The 15,350-nt window shown below is 44.2% G+C and overlaps 1 pseudogene; it reads right to left on the bottom strand.

The window, feature by feature from the left end:
* Window positions 1–4,823: 4,823 nt before the first annotated feature.
* On the bottom strand, window positions 4,824–14,400 carry LOC136504034 (uncharacterized; annotated as a pseudogene).
* Between the last annotated feature and the right edge of the window lie 950 nt (window positions 14,401–15,350).

Genomic DNA, 15,350 nt, shown 5'->3' with positions numbered 1-15,350 from the left:
TTCCACGCGAAATGCTTTCCACCGTGCTTGCTTCTGTCTGTCCACCTAGCTGCAGTTCAGACGAGAGAATGAGAGATGCTTCTGCTAAATCACCGAATCGGTCACAACCACCTGTTTCTGTTTGTTATTAAACGCAATTCTTTTGAATTAAAAAAATGAGAACACGTCAAGGGACCAGGGAGGAGGCATATGATAGAGTCAACAGTTGCAGTTGTTTGTTCAGAATCCATCACTACCATCTGAACTCTGAGACGCGTGCAGATTAGATTGAAACAGTTATGATCCAGTCCAGGAGATCGGCCATGCACGGAGTGCCGGCCTTCAACTGGATCAAAGCAGCATCGTCGTATCGATCAATCCACCGACGTGCTTGCTGGAAAAAAAAAACAGTTCCATTGGACACGAACTCGATCTTGACCGGGTTTCAGATTAGCATCGCCACTGTATTTCCCTTGACATTATTACTTTCTGCAGCACGGCCACGGAGGCCTAACCTAACGGCGAAGCGAACCAAAGGCGCGAGCGAGGGACGAAAGAGATCACCTGGCGGGCGCCCTCACCTCGGACGGGCCTTCGATCGCCAAGGGTCTGGTGATATCCGGCGATCGCTCGAGCCCCATCTCCTCCCTTCCCCGCCCGCCCGCCGCCGCCGCCGATCGCCAGCGCTCCGGCTCGGGAAAAAGATTTGCCGTCTGCGTGTTCTCCTCTCCCGCTTGATCTGAGCCGCACATCTGCGATCGGACGTCTCACGGAGACCGACCCTAATTTGGGTTTCTTTTTTAAGAAAAATGAGAGAAGGGTAAAGTATATTTTTTCAACCCAACTCACAGCTTAATCCAACTCTCATCCTTGAACTATAAAAACTAGATAATATACATTCCCCAACTGTCGAAACGGGACAAATTTCGTACTTTGACCGGCTTCAAAAGTGTTTTTCTATTTTCTTAAATAAAATAATAAAAATCTAGTTTCAATGGTGGTTTTCTATTTCCTGAACTAATAAAAATCTAGTTTGATCTTTCAAAAATTCATGACTAATTTATTTCAAATCATAAAAAACATGAAACTTGTTCTACTTTTCTTCTAAATTCAATAATAATACAGTATAGTATATAAGAGACAAAAGAGAGTCGAGAAACAAGAGAAACTGGGCTACCCAAAGAGCCCCCCCCCCCCCCCCCCCCCCCCCAACCCAAAAAAAAAAATCACCTGAGGCACCACACTTAAGAAAACAACAAACAAATCAAAGATAGATTACACCAAAACAAGCATCCTTCTCGATGTCTTCCTTTAATTTCAAATCAACCTGCAATGCTATTTGGAAAGTTGTTCTTAAAAATTCTTTGGTTTTGCTCTTTTCAAATACTCCACACGATGTAAACGGCCAAGTCGTTGAAACAAATCAGAAACAAATCTTGGTTGCTCTTTTTCAAGCTTTTAGGTTGTTCCTTCTCACCAAGAGCCGATGGACGATGAATCATCCACATGTTGGCATCAAAGTGTTCCCGGGCCAACACTTGATGCCAAACAAAGTTTCAGGACAAAGGAGGCACATGTGTAGACCAGTCTTAAGTGGCCCATCGCACACAATGCAACAAGTCCCGATGTGGCCATCTTCTTGAAGTCAAATTATCTGCCGTGACAATTTCGCTCTGTACGAGTGTCCAAGCACACAAACTACACTTGTCCTCAGTGTGAGCTTTCCAAATTATACACCAAATGTACATGCCTTACAGCTACATGGCTGTCATCTGTCGGAACCGACTCACTTCAGCTGCTTGTGGATTAGAGATCTTCAGAGTCCGTCATTAGTGGTGGCACAGATCGGGATTGTGGTGCTCGCACTAGCTCCAGATATAGGCTGAGCCTATAGCTGTACCATGTTATTGTATTGTTGTTGGTGTTGACGTGGTTGTCATCTCTCCCCTCCTCCCTCTCTTTGTACCCTGTTGGACCCTTCAAGGGTCGCTCAGGTATTAGGTGCTTTGCATCCTCCATTATCGGCTTGTCGGAATATGTGAAAAATATAATCAGGTGGAGCCTCTCAGCTCTCCCGATGTTGACCTAAAAAAATGTACATTCTAAAACCTAATTGACAATGAGACGAGCTCCTCAATTTGGTTGGTCGTTATAATGTTGTCGCATATAATCCAAATCCAGGCATCATTCTAGTCTTCTAGAGCTCTTGCTTAACGGACTTGTTTTTTTTCCTTTAACTAGCTTGAATAAGTGTGGTGCCAAATTTCTCGACGCTTTCCGTCAAGCCAATTGTGGTGCCAGAACCGTGCTTTATTGCCATTTCCCACCGTTACTAAGGTGGATGCATTGAAGAGTCGGTCAGCTGCATTTGCTAGGACTTTTTTCCTGCCCACGGTTTAGCGCCGTCCACTCGTTCTTGCCATGGCCAACGAAGTGGTAGGGCTCTTCTAAACTTGTTCAGACCGGTGACTTCTAACCCTCCAAGGTCTTCTGTATACTGACCGTTGTCCAATTGACCAGACGTGTGGCGTCTGGCGTGATCGAACGCTGAAGAATTTTTTCTCTCTTTTCGTCTGTAACACTGAACAAAGTGCAGAAACTTTCCCTGTAGGCCTGCTGCAGCTATCAATTGTTCTCACAGTCACCGTCGTACTGCTTCTTGATGATCTGAAAGTACTTCTAGATGTAGATTAGTAGGTAATACTTAGCTTAGATAGAAGACTTAGGTCACCAAACGTAGTCGCGGCCACGGCGCCGCAGCGACGTGGCCACTGGTGTTGGAGTAGAGGTAGCATCGTAGTGGTGGCGTAGTCTAGTGACGGCGGTGAAGGTCGATGGAGCTTCTCGTCGCTCACAGCTCTCCCTCTAGAACAGACTAGGGTTAGACTCGGTGGGGAACTGACGGCTACAATAAACCTCGTGTTTCGAGCCCCAGCTCCCATTTCCTTTACATAGCGCTGCGCGACGGGGCCCACCAGCTAGGAGAGCGGCTGGGCGCCCTCGATCAGAGTGCGAGTCAAGGGCCTAATTAATCGTTGGACCAAATTGGTGGAGATCAGCCTAACACTTCTTGAACGATCAGATTCTCAGGCTGCAAATCCAGGACGAGAGTTACTAGTCATTCATAGCGTACTCGTCTTCCGATCGATCATCCCTTCAACTTCATCCCAAAGCCATCCTGAAGTATACACAGCTGAGCTGACAAGTGCATTTCTCTCCGAGTGTACCTGCCGTTGAGATTAAAGTTCAGAAAGCTAGCTGGACTGATCGACCCCCCTTAGTGTACCATGCACACTGCCTTCAATCCCACTTAACACTGACCTCGATCTGATTCATTCAAATTTCACAGTCCCAGAGTGTAAATCAAATTCGCTTGCTGCCCGTGGGTCATTGTGCTTTGGTAATCGATGGATTACCATGGCGTTTATTTGTAATTTCGAGTAAACTATCTTCTCCTGCTTAACGAAACCGTGCCCGAGGCACGTTCGAGAAAAGTCCCAGGACCAGTATTCGTGCACGCAAATGCATCGACCCAGAAGCTATCTGATGGCCTTCAGACTTCAGTATATAATCAAATATTTTCCCTCCTGTTTGTCTACTGAATCCATAGAGAGCTAGCTAGTAAGCAGTTGTATCCTGCCATGTCGTTCAAGCTTCAGGCCGCAATGGCAAGCGGACTACGCAGCGACGAGACTAAGCCTCGGCGGTTTGATCTCACCATGTCAAGGAGAACGAGGAGGCCGCAACCTCGGCCACCAGTTGCCATGAACAAGATCATCAGGCCGTGGACGTGGAAGGATTGGGATTATTCCAACCGATGGTACAGCCGGAGCAACAGGATCCAGATGGCCTGTTCTGCTTGTCGGATCACCTCCAGTCACGGCAACCTGAGGATGCTCACCAAGAGCACGAGACGTCCGTACGTCGCTCTGAACTGAAGACACCAAGGAGCAGGCATCGCCGCTGCAGACATGTCGTCTTGTGAAGAAGGACGACGAGAGCGAGGCACAGCAGCAGGAGGAGTGCCAGGATAACTCCCGTCGTCGACAGCGTGAAGGACGACGAGAGCGAGGCACATTCTCGCTGCAGGAGCTGATAGAGGACGAAGCCGTCGACGGCGTGAAGGACGCCGCCACCGGAGGCACGGAAGAGAATGCTGCTGCCCCTGTTCGTGAAGTTGCAGAAGGAGCTGTAGCAGGTGAGGCAAAGCGTCCTGGACAGGTGCCCGGAAGGAGGGTGATGGGAATCATGCGCCGCTACGTGAAGGTCCGGTCCATCAAGCCCAAGCGTGCATCTCGCCGGAGAACACTGCACCTGTATGCTGACGACGCTGAACTGTACCGTTCGCCTGTATGAACTGTGGATGAATTGGTTCATCTTGTGCAGTTTCTGTGCTTTTCCCCGTTACAGTATAAGAGAAAACGTAAGTGTGATGTTGATGATATGTTCTGGTTAGCTGTTGACTGTAATCAAAGCATGTAAACCATGTTGAGGTGAGAGTATACATGACACCTGCAAGTGTTCCTAAATCCTAATCGAGGTGAGTATAATGCTAACCCAAAAAAAAGGCGAGTTTTCTGTATTGCTCGGATGCAAACAAATATAGCACACGGATTGGAAAATTATAGGACCTGATATAACATCAATCATCGACGGAAGTTTATTTAATCATAAACTGTTTTACATGCATGCTCTTTATTTTATCTCTAAATGCAAGCCAACATCATTAAATCAGCTCTCACTTTATTCAATCATAAACAGTTTTACATCATCAAGATGTCAGCTTCACCATTTTCAGTTTGGAAAAGCTTCCGGTCACCGTCACGGCGTCACCCATAGATCTGAGACCATCTTCCTCTCAGGACTGACGGGAAACAATAACATCATGCTGACCCTCCCTCGCTGGGAAACTTGTCAAGGAAGGAAAGTATTTCCGAATTCACTCTCTCGGCCTGTTCTTGCCGGATGAAATGGTGTCCCTCGATGATTGAAACCTCAAGATCTGGAACATTCTCCTTTAAACCACCACTCTTGACGTACTTCTCAGTTCCAAAGGACTGCAGACCAACGTCGTTCTTGCTTAGTATGAATTTTGCAGGCACTATGATTTTCGATCCACTCCAAGGTGCAGTGAGTCTCCAGTTTCTGCAAAGGCCATATATACATCACTTGAGTTACAGAGGGGTATGATCAGGTATGGAAATCAAAGAGAAGGCATCGATGCAAGAGGAGGACAGACGCTATGGAAATTACGTTACAAGCATGCGGTAGTAGTTGAGGGGTCCTGTGAAGCCAGTCTTCTATAACTTTTCGGCATACTGTCCCAGTTCTTCCTCTGTCAGCCAGGGAATTGGCGACGAAGGTGCCTGAAGAAAGCCTATGATCTCTACTCCAGGAGGAGCAATTAACTCATCGATTTCCAAGGCGTAGAACTTCTTTAGGACTGTCGCAACAACATAGTGAGCAAATGCCCTTTCAGCTCTTCCTGGCTCCTCGCTACCGGAAACTAGGTGTTTGCTTAGTGCAAGAATGTTTGCCGAGTGTATTATATTGGGTACTGGGCAAAGAAGCTCTTTGCCAAGTGCTTTTAAAAAAACACTCGGCAAAAAAAGCAAAAAAACACTCAGTAAAGTTTGACACTCGACAAAGAACCGCCACGTGTACAACCGTTAGTCCGTGTGCCGTCAGTCAATACGTTTGCCGAGTGTCCGTTAGTGGAAACACTCAGCAAACAAATACACTCGGCAAACAAATATGTTTGCAGAGTGTAATTATTTGGCACTTAGCAAAGAAATATGTTTGCCGAATGTATTTGTTTGGCACTAGGCAAAGAAATAAGCTTTTTTTTTTCTCTTCTGACCTTGAAACTTTTTCTGCTCTCCACATACAACATGTAATACTCTATGTTAAGATTTGGTATATTTTTGAACATGTTTTCTATATTTAATTAATTTATTGTATTTCAAGGAATTTTTCGGTATAAGTCAAATTTGAACTACAAATGATTCAAATAATAGAATAAAATGAGTAGAAAAATGATATTCATGTTATTAAGTCCATTGTGAGGCCTTATCCGGAAAATGAAAAGAAATTTCAATTATCTTGTTCAGGAAACACGACCACGAACGTGTGGCCAAATGATTTTTAAATTAAAAAAAAAGCAAACGAAGTCTGAAAATCATAAGATTTGTCATGATGTGATGATATCATACGTGGAGGCTGTGGTAAAAAATTGAGAAGTTTTCACAGAATTTGTCACGTACGATGTTTACAAACCGAAGCATCTCAGAAGAAGAATCGTAGCGTTGAGAAGGATTCGATAAGATTTGGAGTCAAAGTGACGGTCAAATTGGGGTTTGGCTTCAAAACTTTTTGTATAGGCAATAGAGAATATAGATTGTTTCATATAAAATTTTGGTATTTTTTTTGGATCCGTTTGATAATTTTAATTTATTAAGTGTAATTATAGAATTTTAATTGATATAAACTGAATTTGAGTTATAACTGCATGAAATAATGGAATAATATTAGTAGAAAAATCAAATATATACTGTTGAGTGAATTTAACAAGATATTTTCAAAGTATATCGGAATAAATTTAGAAAAACACGTTATGTAAAAGAAGGAAAAGAAGGAAAATAAAAAAACTGGATTTGTTGAGTGCCCCTTGCCGAGTGTCAGATCTGGGACACTCGACAACCCCCCGATCACACACACGCACAATGTGAAAATGAAAAAAATGGGTTTGCCAAGTGCCCTTAATCTGACACAATCGATTAGCGACGTCACAATCGACACGGCCAGTACTCCCACTCTCTCCTAGATTCGAGCACGGAGCACGAGTTCCAGCCCGGCGATACGCCCATGGCCAGACTCTACACGGCTCCAGATGAACGCACTCCAGATTATTTCTGTTTTATTCATCGTTCATTGATTTTTACATACTTTTGCATTGAATTGTAACATTGGGATAAAATATTATAGGCTCAGCTGGAACAAGAAACGAGGCGCCGGGATGAGCTAGAAGCGAAGATGGAGGCAGAGCAGCAGGGGATGGAGGCAGAGCGGTTGTAGATGTTTGAATATATGAGGGGTGTTTACGCTGCAATCGGTCAACCTCCGCCACCGATGCCAGTCCCTCCTCCTCAACCTGCTCCAAATATTGTTTCAGGAACTGTGAGTCACTTCACAACCTTATAATCACCGTTTCTAATTTATGCAGAATCAATCTTACAAAGATGCCAAGACACTAGAAACCAGAAACTATAAATAAACTAAAGACTAGACATAAATTAGAAACTAGAAACTAGAATAATTTATAGTTTACAAACTAAAAATAAACTAAAAAGTAGAATGGTTTATCTCTTTTCCTTTGTGCAGAATCAATCAGCGGCATCGAATGAGCCTCATGACCAGCGTGGTCACAGTGAACACCGTGGCCTCCTTAGTGACTACTTGTGATTTTATTTGTATTTGCATTTGTGGATTACTTATGATTACCCAGTGACTACTCAGTGGACACTATTGCACTCAGTGAATTTATTTGTATTTATGGTTGTGAATGAACATACTTGTGATTCTGAAGTTTATTTGCATTTATATATTGTCGATATATCTATATGAACTGTCTGTGATGCTTATTGTAAACTATGTGTGATGACTGTAATGTTTATTTGAGTGGGGTACGTTATACGTGATCGAACCATAAAAACTAGAAATATATGGTTGCTTTGCCGAGTGTTACACTCGGCAAAGAGGCCTTTTGCCGAGTACCAAGGAAAAAACATTCGACAAAAGAGGACACGTGGCCAAAATTAGTACATTCTGGGCCAGCGACACTCGGCAAATCAGCCATGTTTGCCGAGTGTCTGTGCCTGGACACTCGGCAAACCAGAGCACATTTGCCGAGTGTCTAGGTTTGGGCACTCGGCAAACATGGCAGCTTTGCCGAGTGTCAAATTCCGGACACTCGACAAACGCGCCATGACCATCTCTGCGCCGTCACGTTACTTTTTTTTTTGCCGAGCATCGGTTTCTGCTCTCGGCAAAGTATTTGCCGAGTGCCCGATAAAAAAACACTTGGCAAAGAGACGTTTGCCGGCACTATAGATATAGTGTGCTGTTTGCCGTGTTACACTCGGCAAATCCTTTGCCGAGTATTTTTTAGGCTTTGACGTGTGCCTGTGGCACACGGTAAAGCTACTATTTCCGGTAGTGCCTGCAAAGCATGTATTATCCATGGAATAAGATGCTGAGGTGAATAGCAAACATAGATCACCACTACAAGCTGTACTGCTTTAGCATGTAGTAGTTGCATATTCATTTCCATGGAACCCTGCACACCGGAACTGAAATTACAGATTCGAAGCGAAATAGGCTAACTTGAATTTAGATCAAAGCACTGCTCCTAATTTTTGTACCTATGATGCAGAGAAGATGAATAAATGATTCAGTTTTAACGACACAAGCTAGTCTGTGATCCCATTAAAAAATGTCAACTGATTTTTTGTTCTTCCCACTAGTGACTGAGTTTAGAGAAAAGGAAGATTCATGAAAACATTTATAGTAAGCAGCAATTTATATGGCAAACATGCTTCAGTAAGAAAATGGATGTCTCATGTCTGCAAACTATTATGTGCTGTGAGCTGTTAGTATGTTTTGTTAGATTGATCTCCACCCGGCTTGGTCCAACAACCGAGTCGGACCCTGACTCACGCCCTGATCGGGGGCGCTCAGCCATTTTCCTGGCTAGTGCCCCCTGTCGCGCAGCGCTATGAATAGGAGATGGGGGCTGAGGCTCGAGATACGAGGTTCACCGCAGCCGCCAGTGCCCCACCAACGTCCTAACCCTAGTCCAATCAAAAGGGCGCGCTGTGAGCGACGAGATGCGCCCCCGCTTTCGCCGCTGCCACTGGATCATGCCTTCACTGCACAGCTACCTCTACTCTGACACTCGAGGCCACGTCGCTGTGGTGCCATGGCCGTGACTGCGCTTTGGGAGGTACATCGATAAGTTCTTTGTCTAAGTTAAGTTTCACCCGCTAGATATACACCTAAAGGTCCTATAAATGCTATCAATGGTATTAGAGCCAGGTTGGTGTACGGATCTAGTTTGGGGTAGTATAAGTTTTAGCATTTAGAAGGAGATAAATCGGAACGAACAAATCCAGTCGAGTTAAACCCTAACCTTAACCCTAGAAGATGGGCGGAGAGGACAGGGGCCTACCGAGGGGCTTACCTATCGCAGTTGTCACCACCGGCGTCGCTCCGACGTTGTGCGGGAAGAGCACCCAAATCACTGGCACCGATCGGTCACGCCACCGCGTGGCCTCCGCATCGGGCTTGGGAGTCAAGGGCATCGCCACAAGGCCGCTCGACGGTGGCGCGTTCAGCCTCGGGTGAGCGCACGCGCCGGTGAGGGGCCCCGTGGCGGCGCCGCCATGCCTGTCCGGTCGCCATGAGCAGTCGTATCCGTTCCCCTAGATCTACTCGCTATGGCTGTGGGCTAGAACAGAAGAGAAGGGGAGCGAGAAAGAAGAAGAGGAAGGGTAGCCAGAACTACTCCGGCGACGCTTTTCCTCACCGGCGCCGACGGCCAACGTGACCACCGCCGCTGTCGCATCTACGGCGAAGAGAGAGGAGGGGAGGGTGAAAATGAGTTTAGGTTTCGGGGGAGGAGGCAGGCGTCGGGGTTTTGTTCCTCAGAGTCTCACGCACGACCGTCGGATCACGATCGACGGCTCGCAGCGCTCGGACCGAATATGGCCCAGGTGGGAGAGAAGAATTCCGGCCCAGTCCCAGGTTGTGGCCTAGGACGCGAAAACATGCAGCACGCGAATAGGCCAGGGCCGGTTTCCAGTATGGGCAGCACGCTGGACCACGCGAGCGGACACGCGGGTGAGATGGGCTGCGGGCCGGTTTTTTCGCGGTTGGGCCAAAATGAACAGAAGAGCCTATTTCAAGGTTTATTATTTTCAGAAGCAAATTTTGATGAATTTAGATTAGTTTTTCATCTCTATTCAATTTTGAACCAACGGGATTAATTGTTCAGAGAGTAGATGAGTATAGTGAAATACTTCTAAAAAGTAGATAAATTATATTTTTCATGTTTCTGTTGTAAAGTCAATGATTATTATCTTCTCATTAAATTTGAACCAACGAGAGGATTTAATTTAAAGAGCAGTTATATTTATTTAGTAAGTTATGATTATATTTATCCTCTAATTAAATTAGAACCAACGGGAAAATTTAAATTGGCGGAGTAGTCCGATTTGTTGAAGTTTAATTATGATATTGTTATTTTTCTATGTAACATTGATGATAACAATATCATAATGAGTTTAAGTTCAAAGTTTAAATCTCTGATAAATTTTACACCAACGTGATCAATTTTTCAGAGAGTAGATAAGGGCCAAGAAATGCTCCTAAACTAATAGAATGCATTTTATTATCATATTTCTACTGTAATGTTGTTGATTATCTTCTAATTAAATTCGAACCAACAGAAAAATTTAATTTTGAAGAGTAGTTATATGTCCTTCAAGTTAATTTATGAATTTTATGCATTAATTCTATTTTCTGTCCAACGGTGATGTAGAATTGATGCAGAAGCACCTTGTATGTTTTAATTTTAACCGACGAGATCACTCGGTTGCAAGTCAACGGGCTGTAATGCTCACTGTTCGCCTAAACGGCCGTTTAGCCCGTTTACACACCGTTTAAACGCTACACGGTGGTACACCGTTTCCGTTTAATCGGTTGTTTTGACCGTTTAAACGGCCGTTTTTCCCGTTTAAACACCCGTTTTGCCCGAATAATAGGCTAAACGGTAGGTGACCGACTGTTTACCGTTTAGCGTTTAGGATAACACTGGTAATGCTAGGCTATGTGAATGAAAAGGCTTGAGTTAAGTCAGTTCAGGACTATTTTTTATTAGTTTGCTAATTTTCTGATTAAATTAGAACCAACAGAAAAATTTAATTGGAAAATAAAGTATAAGTAAATGTTTTAGTCGTCATGACTATGTTTTCGTTACAGTAAATAGTATATTTTTTCCATCATTATGATAAGAGTTGCAATAAGTAACATGCATGTCTTATTTGACCAACGTTGGATTAAGCATGTGTGTTTGTATATAGATTTATCTCGCATGGGGAGAAATTTGGCATAGTACTTATGCTAGTCAATCCTACATGGTGGAAGAAGTTTTGTGATGACATATATTTTTATATCCCGCATTGCGAGAGAAGTTTGTGTAGCTCTTATGCTATCCTAGTATTGACCATGGCATAATAGAAATGCACCGTCATGGTCAATACTAACCAAAAGATAAGAAAAAGATACATGCGTGACTTGCAAAAGTACTGCTAATAAAAGACCTCATTGAGTTCTTGAAGTGGAACAAGGAAAGTATACTCCTATACGGATCAAGAAATAACTTTATTTGCATGACATAATCATATGAGTGAAGTAAGTTATAAGTGTCTTCTCGTTCACAGGTTTTCTGAATAGTTCTCGAAATTATGACAGTAAAGTTCATACCATATTTCGAGGGGGAGAATTGTGAGATCAATTAAGAGTAAGAGCAAAGATATAATTAAGAAAGATGAAATAAAGATGTTGATGAATGTGACTGTCGATCATAATAACGATACATCTAAGCAGAGAAATAGCTAAATTCCTGAACCTTTTACAATTACGATAGGAAGATAGCGTAGTCAGCCAGAATTCATACTGGATGAGCCTTAAAGATGTTAAGGTGGTTCTTAAAGCGCTATATGAGGTTTTAACAGATTAAACCCAAACAAGAAATTTAAAGATACACTATCTTTATAGAAGATGGAATGATCTGGGGGAGCATGGTATGTAGAGACCTATGACTTGAAGAGAAGCAGGAATGCGTGCCATCTTCAGTGATTCAAAAACAACGAATTTCTCGATATCTGTTGATGTTGTATGACATATACAACACTTGTTGTTAGCTCTTCGAAAAAGATGAATAATGTAAACAAGGATCTTGTAATACAAAAGCCTATAGAATCAATTGTCTCTTGGCAATGAAGAGCAACAATAGTCCCATATGAAAGTGTCAGTAGCTGAGGCCCTAGAAGGTCTCAAAGAATTAGAAAATCATTTTTGTCTGATGACTATGAAGTCTATGTTAGTGAAAAAATTTAAATGGAGGGTGATCCCACCTCATTTGAAAAAGTCATGAGAAGCGTTTACTCATCCAAATGGAAAGAAGCTATGGAAGCTAAAATAAATTCGATGAATACCAACGATGTTTGGGACTTAGAAGAAATTCTCAATAGAGCCAAAATAGTAGGTTGTAAATAGGTCTACAAGACAAAACGTGACTCCAAAGGGAATGTGAAAAGATATAAAGCACGAGTTGTAGTAAAAGGCTTTACGCAAAGAGAATAAATAGATTACAATGAGAGTTTTCTCTCTAGTCTCGTACAAGGATTCTTTAGAATCATAATGGCGTTAGTGACACATTACGACTTAGAGTTACATCAGATGGATGTGAAGACGACATTCCTCAATGGGGATTTGTATGAAAAAGTTTACATAGCATAATCCAAAGGTTTTATTGTGGAAGCAAAAGAACGTATGGGATGCCGCCTGTAGAAATCCATTTATGGGTTAAAACAAGTCTCTAGACAGTAGTATTTGAAGTTGGTGAAACAATAAGAAAGTTTGGGTTTAAAGGAAATGAGAAGGACAATAACATTTATGCGAAGTTCAAGAATAAAAAATTCATTTTCCATATCCTGTGTATAGATGACATCCTACTCACTAGTAGTGATGTTAATCTGCCATTGAAGAAGTTCTTGTCCTCAAGTTTGAATATGAATGATCTTGGTGAAGCGTCATTGGTTCTAGGAATTGAAATTTACCGAGATAGAAAAAATGGGTATTAGGACTATCGTAAAGGCATACTTAGAAAAGATTCTAAAGAAATAAAATATGCATGCGAATAAACCTACGCCTGCTCCTAAAGTCAAGGGTAATAGATTTGTGAACCTTCAGTGTTCCAGGAACCAATATGAGATCGATCAAATGAACATGGTTCCATATGCTTCAGTTGTTGGAAGCTTAATGAGTGTACAAGTAAGAACTTACCCTAATGTAGCTCACATATATGGGATGTTTTGGCAGAAGTCCAGTCCAGATGTAGATTACTGGAATGGAGTTAAGAATGTCTTATAATTTTGCAAAGTATTATAAGCCTCATGCTAAGTAAGAAAGAACAAGTACTCTCAAATAGTTGTAGGTACAAATGTTAAACATTGCTGAGATATATAGTGAAATCCACAGTAGTTGCTAACACTCACAGTTGAAGAATTATTATGGAAAAGCTCTAAAGAAACAATTGTGGTATCGTCAATGACGCATACCATAGTATAGCTTGGTATGAGGCTTCAGGGACACGCAAAAGTGATTAAGGAAATTTTGTACGCGGAATTAACAATGGTAGACAACAGAAATGACCATTTAAAGCAAATCACTCCTATGACAACAGGTTAAGTGTGCTGCCAAACACATTAACATTAAATTACATGTTGTAAAGGAGAAAATTCAGAATCATTTTAAAAGCATGGAGCATATAAGTACCGAGTAAGTACTTGCGGATCTGCTTACCAAAGGCTTACCACCCAGTGTGTTCATAGAATACACAGTTGACATAGATTTACGAGAAAGCCTATGATTTGTGGATACTAAGGGTCTAGTTAAGAATCTGTTTCAAAATAGAAAGGTGTATTGTAGTTGTTAGTCTAACCGTATTAACTGTTATGATATGACATGTTCTATGCACTAATATGTAATGGAATGGCTCCGTGAATGGAATGAGCTGCGGGGGAAGTAGAGTAGGGAATCCCCAGGACAATGGCGGCGCGCACCTGGTCCGGTAGGAACAGGCAGAGGTGCCACGCCACCTGCGCGCCCCAGTCGTGCCCAACCACGAACACCTACGTGGGAGATTGTGGCGCGCACAGCCCAAGAGGAAGAGGTTCAGTCACTCACGATCATGAGGTGAGAAAAGCTAAGATGACGGCCAGGAAAAAAGAAGGCGGCACCTTTGTGAGTTGGAGGTGGTCAAGGAGCGCGACCTAAGTCACCGACGATGTGGAGGATGGAGTAGGCGGCGGGGTCGGTGGGCTCGGATGAGTCGCCATAACCACGGAGGTCGGGGGCCAGCGCGGCCATCTGGTGGTGCCAGGAGAGCCAGAGCTCTGGGAAGCCGTGGATGAGGAGGACCGCCGGCCCGTCGGTGGGGCCGCGCTTGGCGACGTGGAGCGAAATGCCATTGACATCCGCGGTCCAGTGCCGCACCTCGGCGGTGGCTTCGGCCTCCATGCTTTGCTGCTCTGCTTGACGCGCTAGCTGCTCAATGACTCCTGGCTCGTCCTCGATCATGGTGACTTGCATAAATACAAATTATCTGAAGCTCCTGGCTCTGGCATATTTAACTTTTTACCATTATATCGGATAACGTCTAGCCGTGCCACATGCCATAATGATGAGTCATCAGCCACATGTAAAAGACCATCATGCCCCTCTTCTCTTTCCTTTGCCTAGACCACAGATTAAATGATGGACGGCTCAGGACAGCCTGCACGTATACTTGTATTTTTAAGACATTTCTTCTTTAAATTTCATAGGAAAAATAGTGTATATGATGTCATCATGATGTCATGGCTCAAGAGCCGACCATGACGTAGGGTTCAGGCCCGGCCTTCCGCACGCTCGTACGAGCCACGACTTGGCCACAGACGATGACCGCAGCTGGAACCTGGGGCATCGGCGGATCGGCACGGACGCTCGATGAGACACAGGCCCTGGAGAGGCTACACCAGCGCAGCTGAGCCGAGTCCGAGCTGTCAAGGGCAACTAGCATGGCCCAGCAGCTGGAGCGGCAGATCGAGCAGGCCAACGCCACGGTGAGGTCTTCTCACAGAGTCACAGGTCAGAACTCCAAAGAACACGTGCCCAGCGGCAGCGGTAGCAGCAGGAGGAAGATGCCGAGACTGGTGGTGGACGCCGAGGCACTCGGTGCTAACCAGCCTCAGGATCAGAGCAACACAATGCTCGTCGAGGTGATACGGGAGCTGAACCGCGTCAAGAGGGAGCTTCAGGTGCTGCAGCGTGAGGTGAAGGCCGAGGTCGATGGGGACGCCGACGCCGGTTCGTGTCCCCTCGACAACGCGGAGCGAGAGGCCAGCAAGGGAAACGAGGAGAGTGGCATAGCAGAGCTCGCCGTGGTCGGCGTGCTGCAGAGAGACAGGAGGCTCGAAGCGAGCGACCCTGACAAGAGGTTCGCCACCGCCTACAGCTCCGACGTGGGACTCCAGTCCGTGAATGCGGCG

Source organism: Miscanthus floridulus, chromosome 14 (genome assembly GCF_019320115.1).
Source record: "Miscanthus floridulus cultivar M001 chromosome 14, ASM1932011v1, whole genome shotgun sequence".
NCBI lineage: Eukaryota > Viridiplantae > Streptophyta > Magnoliopsida > Poales > Poaceae > Miscanthus > Miscanthus floridulus.
Note: the sequence above shows the minus strand (reverse complement) of the source record. Positions and strands in the feature narration are given on the sequence as shown.